Raw genomic sequence first — 9,362 nt, 5'->3', positions numbered from 1 at the left:
TTGCTGTCATTTCTTCTCCTCAGCCATAACACCTTGCGAAATGACGTTAATTCAAAAATGTTACATTGTCCTTCAACAAGTTTATCCATGATAATTACGTTGAATAAATTATTCTGATTTCTTGTTAGGTTCAAAATTATTAACCTATTCGATATGGAATCGACAATTGTACAATTATTCGATTATAATATCAATCTTGTTTAAAATATAGTCGACACCAGCACCAATACCGGTGGATTATGTTACTAATTTTACGATATGATTGCCAATGTTTGGCCATATCATGGATTTTTTGTTGCTCATATCATTAAAAGTTTTGTGTTCATTGATCTGGCCAAACTACATCATGATGTGGCGAACCAGTGATACTCTGTTTCATGAAATATGACCATTTCATGAAATGATCAATTCTAAGGTCACGTCACGACATATATTCTAAACACCCCTGCCTACTCCTTTAGGAACACAGGCGTGATACCATGTTATGGTAAAGAAATATGTTCAAAATAATTATTTACTTAAGCAAAAATTAATATTACATCCCTGTATCAATATTAATATCACGCAAAGTAATTATTTGATTGAATATCCATAATTACATTTACTGTATATTTGACCCAGTTTCGTTTAATTGTGAGGGATAATTTACTATGTTTCTATAAAACTATGGACAAACTGTGATAGCATTGTTCGGATATCGAGTGACTTACATTGTAAGGTCATGGGTTCGAAATCCCGCTGTCAAAATTACTGAATTTGAAAGAAAGAAAAAAGTACTCTTCATTACACTTAACAACTAGTTACATTACAAACATAAAAAGGACGTTAAAAAGGGAGGACTTATTTTCAAGAGAGATCTCTTCCAGCCAACCCAGAGGTAGTACAAGAATAGCTGCGAAATAAATATAGCTCAAATAGCCTATATAAGTCCCTCTGCTAGGCACAGGCCTCCCCTCAATCAACAGGACAGGGTATGGAGCGTACTCCACAACGCTGCTCCACTGCAGGTATTTTTTCCGGCTAATAAACACGAAGCAAGGAATCTTTTTTACTTTTTCGGGTGATTCAAACCTGGAATGTGCTTGCCAAATAAAGGAAATTCTCACAAAGTGATTTCGACAATGTGCTCATTGAGAATCGAATCCGAGCCCATCGTCTAGGGCCCTATGCCCAGGTTTTTCTTGCAACTTCTTTTCCCCGGCTATACAGGTTGTAAGAAGCTGCAGTAGTTTTAGGCAGATGAAACGTTCGTTATATAAAAATTGACGATTCAAAGCGTAACTATGTTACCTACTGAATAAAAATATTTTTGAATTTGAATTTGAACTAACCACTAGACCACGGAGGCTCTTCAGTACAATTTAATCAAAACGTATTGAAGAGATGATATTACCCTTTAAGTACAACCTTTGGGTGTGATGTAATAGGGACTTTATAGGGACCTTACCACGTGAAGAGTGGAGTCCAATTATAAAGTTGGAGCTAAGGACGAAATGTAATATCGTTGTAGGTACAATCGTTGTCATAAAGTTATTGCGTAAAAGATTTGAATATTGCGTTGATCTATTGTATGAGTTTGTATGTTATTATGAGATTGCTTCTCGATTAAATTCTTGATAAAAGTATATTCAGTTAAAATGCATATAATTATCATAATATACGCGTATATTATTATATATTATATATATATGTCGGAGTTAGTTATGAATTAAGAAGAGAAATTGATCAAATCGGAAAATACAATGAAGTTGCAACACTTCCATCATGAAGTTGCAACGCTCTGACGTCAGGTGGCGTACGAGCAGAGCGGGGTGAAGTCGGGGGAGTCACTACAGAGTCGTCGTGTCGAGCGGACGTGCACTGCCGTTCTAGTCGGGCAGTCTACCGCGAACCATCGTCTTGAGCGGACGTGTCGAATAATTACGATCGGAACGTGGAGTGCTATAGTCGCTCACCTATAACTTGTAGGGACGTCAAGAAAGTGTGATCGGAAAAGAATACCTAGCAAGTACGTTCACATGTCCCGATGATTCGGTCCGAATATAGGAACCATGGGTGGTGGAGGGCAAGTAGAGGGCGAGTAGCCCCTTCGCGCTAACGTCCTTATGCGCGCTAGATAACGAGAGACTGTGTAACCGTTACGAATACCGTGACGTTGCCGTGAGTGTGTACCTTATGCTGTGACTTTATTTAATCGTGATACAAAAACTATGTGGAAGTAAATAAAATGATTGTGATACTGATGACGGCCATTATTGTCTTCTAACGCCCACCCTCCATTCTGATGATGATGTTACGACGACACCCCCACTTTTACGACATCAGAAGTGGGATTAGTGAACTTGGATGAAGACAACGTGATGTGACGTTCACAACAAGACAATGCAAGTTTCGATTATCACAATCAGAAGAAGATTATGATGATTATCACATTCGTGTGACCACGTGATGAAGATGTAGTGTCATGCCTGAATTTGGAGATGGACCTGAATTTGAAGTGACCTGGACCTTGTTAATGATCGACATCACTACATGCCGTAAGATATGATGGCGTGAACATCACAATATGTCCATACTGTGTGCAGTCGTGTTTGAAAATTATGGAACCTGAAATTGAAAACTGTTATTACGGTGAGTCGTTTTCATACTGGAACCTTATTGTTGTTGACTTTATTGCTATGTGAATTTCCGTTTCTAATAATGAGGAAATTGTTTTTTAAAAAAAACAAAATTGACGAGACACATTGTGTCAATCCGTGTCAATCACACCGCGTTTTCCAATCTGTTTTCATCATCGTAAAATCTTTGTATTTTGGTCTAAAAATATTTCGAATTGGTGTAGACACGCTTGACCTGCGTGGTTAAAGTTGTATTTTCTCACTCCAAGCAAAAAGAAATTAATCATGACATGATAATTGAGTCTCGTTGAATAACGTGTTTTGTAATCTACCGTCATTCATCAAATGTTTCAATATTCAACATTCTTTAATAATCTTTTTAAACTGATTGAAAGAAAGTCATGTGAATACGATAATACAGTGAATTCTTTTGTTTCATGTCATAACTTGGTTCGGCAATTGGTGGATTGCAAGCGGGGAAGAAAATGGCGCGGGCTGAGCCGTAGCCGTGTTAAGTGACGACATCTTGACAGCGCGTTGTATACCAGCCGGACTTGCTGCGCTGGTGAAGACCTAAACCATGTCACAAGACCAGTGGTTGATCTTTTATTGGAAATTCTTATAAGTTCTGGTGAGTCGTATCTGTTTTACCTGATTTGAATAATGGAATTTTTATTAGGTTTCAAACGAATATAGTGCAGAAAGTTCTCTTTTGTTAACTTTAATTAAATTGGAAATCGTAATGAAGTGAAGTAAACATTGCGAAGTAAAATGATTTGGATTATGATTAAATGAAATAGGCTTAGAAAATGCCCGAAACAGAATAAATCATTAGTGAGAAAATTAGAGCAAAACATTCTAAATAATGATCATACCGAATCGGTAATTGTGTAAGTGCCGTAATATTTCCTCGAGGTGTTGGTCGCTACATTGTGACTTTATGACTTGTGTGTGTGAGAGCAGGGTGCTCTGTCGTTTTGTGGTCGTGGACCATGGTGGCCATCCCGGGAGGGGATGTTGTGACTCATGACTGTTTTGTAGCGTAACCGCAGTTTGGGGAGGAATATTACAGCCTGTTGTGCTTTGCAGTAGATGTGTAATGTTGGTTGATTTAATTGAGTAATAAAAGCTATGATTGACCTGTTTCGGAGAAACTCTGACAGGAAGCTGCGCACTTGTAGTGTTCGGGGCTGCAGCCACTTTTGTGCTGCTCGTCTTAGAAACTACATGTATGCGGTCGAGGCCTGGATGTCATGTTGACTTTGTATTTGGTCATGACATTGTACCTGAATCTAAGTCAAGTTGACCTCCGGTAGAATTAGTCGAACTGCACAAATTAGAAATTAGTGATATAAAAGAAATTGTGTAACGCATTGACCACTATTCTACCAACTAAAATGTAAAGTTTGTGTGCTGGCTGTGTTGAGATATCGTCACTTGGTGTAAGTGGCATGAGTTGCTGTCGCTCGATTTAGGTGGCAGTAACGACTGTGTTGGGATATCGTCACTTGGTGTAAGTGGCATGAGTTGCTGTCGCTCGGTTTAGGTGGCAGCAACGACTGTGTTGAGATATCGTCACTTGGTGTAAGTGGCATGAGTTGCTACCGCTCGATTTAGGTGGTAGTGACGCCTGGTTGTGAGATATCGTCACTTGGTGTAAGTGGCATGAGTTGCTACCGCTCGATTTAGGTGGTAGTGACGCCTGGTTGTGAGATATCGTCACTCAGTAGAGTGGCATGAGTTGCTACCGCTCGATTTAGGTGGTAGTGACGCCTGGTTTTGAGATATCGTCGCTCAGTAGAGTGGCATGAGTTACTATCGCTCGTTTAGGTGATAGTAACGACCGATGTGTAAAGAGTAATTGGATTTTCAAGTTTGGTTGTTTATAGTGTGTGAATACTGGTCAATGGTTCGTGTATTGTTAGTTGATGATTTATCATGATGTAATGTGAGCTCATGTAGAGTCACAAGTAGAGCTCATGTAGAGACACAAGTAGAGCTCATGTAGAGACACGAGTAGAGCTCGTGTAAGAGTCACAAGTAGAGCTCGTGTAGAGTCACAAGTAGAGCTCGTGTAGAGTCACAAGTAGAGCTCGGACAGAGTCCTTTATAGAGTCTCATGTTAGGTCAGGAATGACCGAGCGAACTTGGATACTGTGCTGTGGTATATTGTTTCAGATTAACACACGAGGACGTGTGTCACGCAGGATGGCCGTGTCGGAGTTAGTTATGAATTAAGAAGAGAAATTGATCAAATCGGAAAATACAATGAAGTTGCAACACTTCCATCATGAAGTTGCAACGCTCTGACGTCAGGTGGCGTACGAGCAGAGCGGGGTGAAGTCGGGGGAGTCACTACAGAGTCGTCGTGTCGAGCGGACGTGCACTGCCGTTCTAGTCGGGCAGTCTACCGCGAACCATCGTCTTGAGCGGACGTGTCGAATAATTACGATCGGAACGTGGAGTGCTATAGTCGCTCACCTATAACTTGTAGGGACGTCAAGAAAGTGTGATCGGAAAAGAATACCTAGCAAGTACGTTCACATGTCCCGATGATTCGGTCCGAATATAGGAACCATGGGTGGTGGAGGGCAAGTAGAGGGCGAGTAGCCCCTTCGCGCTAACGTCCTTATGCGCGCTAGATAACGAGAGACTGTGTAACCGTTACGAATACCGTGACGTTGCCGTGAGTGTGTACCTTATGCTGTGACTTTATTTAATCGTGATACAAAAACTATGTGGAAGTAAATAAAATGATTGTGATACTGATGACGGCCATTATTGTCTTCTAACGCCCACCCTCCATTATGATGATGATGATACGACCCACACTGCTACGACATATATATAATGATACTATACCGGTACCGTTACAAAGTGGTTCCTGAAACTATCAACCGCAGGCGGTATGTAACGCCAGTAATTAACAAAGTTTATTCCGTGCACCGAAACGACATTTTATTTAACACAACTTTGGTTTTGGTGACACATTTGTAACTACGATTTAAAGTGCTGTTTTGGCGTGTGACGTCATGATTTTGTTTGTATTGATTATGCTGTTGCGTTCCAAAAGTGTACTGAAGGTATACTGTATACACTAATTGTACAGCGTGTCAGTGACATCGTAACGAAAACTGTGAGGGATGAGTCAGGTCATGATTCAGAGTTAATATCAATATTCAATATCAAGTGGAATTTTTCATCGTAACGTATAGAATTTAAGATAATTAAAAAAAAACATGACTTGATGTTAACTCAGTAATCAGAATCATTCCCCTCAGTATTCGTTACGATGCCACTAACAACCTATATACTGCCTTTTAGATTGTATTTTGAATCCCTGTAGCTTGGAGCGATCTATACCTCGCAAACTACTAGTACGAGGTGTACAAATTGTAGAGAAAATACAATACAAGCACTAGTTCATTCAAGATTAAAACGTAACATTTATCTTCTCATCTGTGTTATACAAATCGAACACGTTTACCGCATGGCATATTCTCATAACTCACACAGTATACAAAAATACATGCAATACAAGGCATATTTTGCTGAGCGATGTGTTCCACAGATTCAATGCATTCAATATCTAAAGATATCTTTGACAAATCTTGTACAGACAACCGTCCGACTGCTAGCGATAAAGCGATTAGGTTAAACTAAATTTTATTGCACAAAATAAAAGAAATACAAATATATTTACTTAAAGCTAAAAATGTGCTTATATTCTAAATAGAAACGACAAAAAACTAACTTACTTAAAACTTGATTTAAGATTGAACTGCATTTTCCGCACCGCATCGCACTTTCCTATGACACATCCTATAGGCAGACAGGCAGTCGCTTTTCTAAAAAACGGGATCCTTCAAATCTTCAGGTTAGGATAAGCGGACCCTGTGAAAAACGGGATAATGCTAGGGAGATAATGATCGCACTTTCGAATGCCTCTGTCCTTTTCTGTCGCCAAGAACCACCACTTGCTAGAGCAAGAAACCTTAAACTTACATGCCACGTGCGACAACCGAGCTCAACGCAAACGGATCGCGGGTGGATCTAGTAAGGAATAAGAATATTTTTTTTCATCTGTTTACACTGTGGTTACGGACAGCCCCCACTGCAGAGCGTCCATGAAGATGGAGGAGACAGCAGCTGCACGTGCTACTGGAGTGTGAAGGAGTCACTAACTACCGGGCTAGGCATCTGGGCCTGACGAGGTGCTTCCCTGAGGTTCACAACATCTGAGTCTTGTTCACTTCCTTGGGGAACTAGGCTAGCTCAAGTAATCCAGCCGTTTCAGGTCATAGGCGCTCAGACGTCGAGTTGCGGAAAACTGCCCGCGAATACCAAAACCAATGGATAGGATTTGCCTTCAACTCAACCAATCTGTCACTTCTTCAAATATTTTTTTGCCACCCACCCGCTAACACTAAGGCCACGACCCATATACAGGTGGTAGTATAAAAAAACGATATATTTGATAAATGTACCCTCATTTTTCATATCAATAAATTTCACCATATTTCCTACGTCTCCGAAAGACGTTGACGTATTGAGTGAAATATATTTTTGTAACACCCTATATATCACGCGTTAATCGAATATAAAGCCTTGTTATTGATATCAGCTTTGCTTTTTAGGGGTCCCTGAGACATGAATTTAAATCTTCTATCGTATAGGTTAAGAGGTAGATTACCAACCTTAGCAACCCTGGTATCAGGGTTACTATATCATATCATATCCATCCAAGCCGTGTCCGGTGACGGCGACTCCTAAATGTCTACCCCAGGTCGATGTTATGATAGGCTCTAATGTGGCTAGCAAAACCGAACTTCGATTTGAAGGTTCGGCCACATGGCACACAGAATAACTAGCCAGCAGAATTAAACGTATAGTTGTAGGGGCTTGTGTCGAGTCTTCCGTATTTGGCGTTTTTACGTCAAGATCTTCTAAACGCTTCTTTTGGGTTAGGGTTACTATTGAGCTGCCAAAGGCCCCTGACATGTCACATGTAATGACTACTCACATTAGTTAGTAGATAATACAGTTCCAGCCAAGTAGTTCTAACAATTTGAGGTAAAAAATAATAAATCCATAAGTCACGTCAAACAAAAATGATTCTTCTTCTTATCGTATGCGTTGTGAGGTGGAATACCAGCCTAATCAACCCTGGTGTCAGGGTTATGATTGAGCCGCCAAAGGCCCCTGACATGGCTCATGTAACGACTACTTACTTACATCAGTAAGTAGTATCCGGGACCAAGGGCTTAATGTGCCTTCCGAAGCACAGATCCTCTCACTTTTGGACATTCGGGTGATCACCTGATTGTCCGAAAGTCGTTACATAAGCATTGTCATTGGCCTTTGGCGGCTCAATAGTAACCCTGACACCAGAGTTAGTATACGATAGAAGAAGTAAGTTCATATACTATGTATGTGGTAAGTCGCTAAGACTGACAAAGTATTCATCATGACAAGAGTATCTAGAGTTTCAAACCCCATAATTACCTTCCCACTCTACAAGTGACATCTCCTTAAATTAAATTCTGAAAAAAGTCTATAAATATTATCTACTTCAAGTATGTCCTTTTAAGTATTCTAATTAAATCGTCCTACATTCAAAGCATTTCTTTTTCCTTTTATCTAAATTGTTGACAATCAAAAGAACTCATTAATCAAAAGAATTTTACCTATTAAGTATTTTAGGGATATGTAGGAATAATGAGGGAAACCACTTCCCTATTTTTCCCTAAAAAGAAGTATGAAGAATGCTACACCGACAAGAGCGTGGCTCTTAAATTAGTGATGACGATGTATGAACAATAAAAATATACCGAGAAAAATGTGGCGTGACTAGTTAGAAGTATACTTGACATGTTGGAAAGAGAAAGCCCTATATCGGGAGGAGTGTATGAAAGGGAGAGAGCCTTTGCCCTGCAGTGGGATGGTATTGGCTAGGAGTAATAATAATAACATAACATAAACAGCTTATATATGTCCCGCTGCTGGGCACAGAGCTCTCCTCAATCAACCGGAAGCCTCCGAAGCACGGAATCATCTTACTTTTTCAAAAAATCAGGTGAGTCAAGCCTGCAATGTTGTTATTAAACAAAAGACAGTTTCACATGGTGATTTCGATAATCTCCCCATCAGGAATCGAATCCGGGCCTCCAGGTCACTAGAACACGGAGGCTGTTAATAATAATAAAAAATATAGCTTATATTATTTAAATCCTGTCATAGAACATGTTCAGCTGCTTGTTTTCCCGAGCATGTCGTAAAATCCGACAGAAGGAATGTGTCCTTTCTAATATGACGCACGTGTATGATAACGTCAACGTGTAGTGTCTGTGTGAAACATAGTTTTTTTGTATGAAGTGTCCGGGGTGAGTTATAAGTATTATTACTTTATTTATTTATTCAATCTTGCAACTATCACTATAGGTATGTACCCAATACGACAGTGAAGCTATCTTAAATACTAAAAAAAAATACTATAACTTTACTACATAATATCATTGACAACAAATCACAAACATGGTGGCTTTTGCGAATTCACTCAAAGAGCAATAGAATAAGTCTATTGTCTCTACTACAGTGTTAAGATTGCGCAATATATTCTTTATTCCCGTACGGAACCCGAAGCGCTTAACCCAATTCCATCTTGCCAACTTATTTTTTATTACCGTCGCGTCGTTTTCACGGCTTCAGCATTATTATAATACCATTATGCGAAAGTGTTTTTTA

The 9,362-nt window shown here is 39.6% G+C and overlaps 1 long non-coding RNA gene across 1 annotated transcript; it reads left to right on the top strand.

Annotated features, from left to right (window-relative positions):
- The first annotated feature begins 1,696 nt into the window (after positions 1 to 1,696).
- LOC126377436 (uncharacterized) lies at positions 1,697 to 5,387 on the top strand. The gene is made up of 2 exons (XR_007567850.1): positions 1,697 to 4,093; positions 4,165 to 5,387. It is a non-coding gene; the product is annotated as an uncharacterized LOC126377436 (long non-coding RNA).
- The last annotated feature ends 3,975 nt before the right edge of the window (positions 5,388 to 9,362 follow it).

Source organism: Pectinophora gossypiella, chromosome 23, assembly GCF_024362695.1.
Source record: "Pectinophora gossypiella chromosome 23, ilPecGoss1.1, whole genome shotgun sequence".
NCBI classification, from domain to species: domain Eukaryota; kingdom Metazoa; phylum Arthropoda; class Insecta; order Lepidoptera; family Gelechiidae; genus Pectinophora; species Pectinophora gossypiella.
The sequence above is the reverse complement of the archived record's forward strand: the minus strand, read 5'-3'. Positions and strand labels throughout refer to the sequence as shown.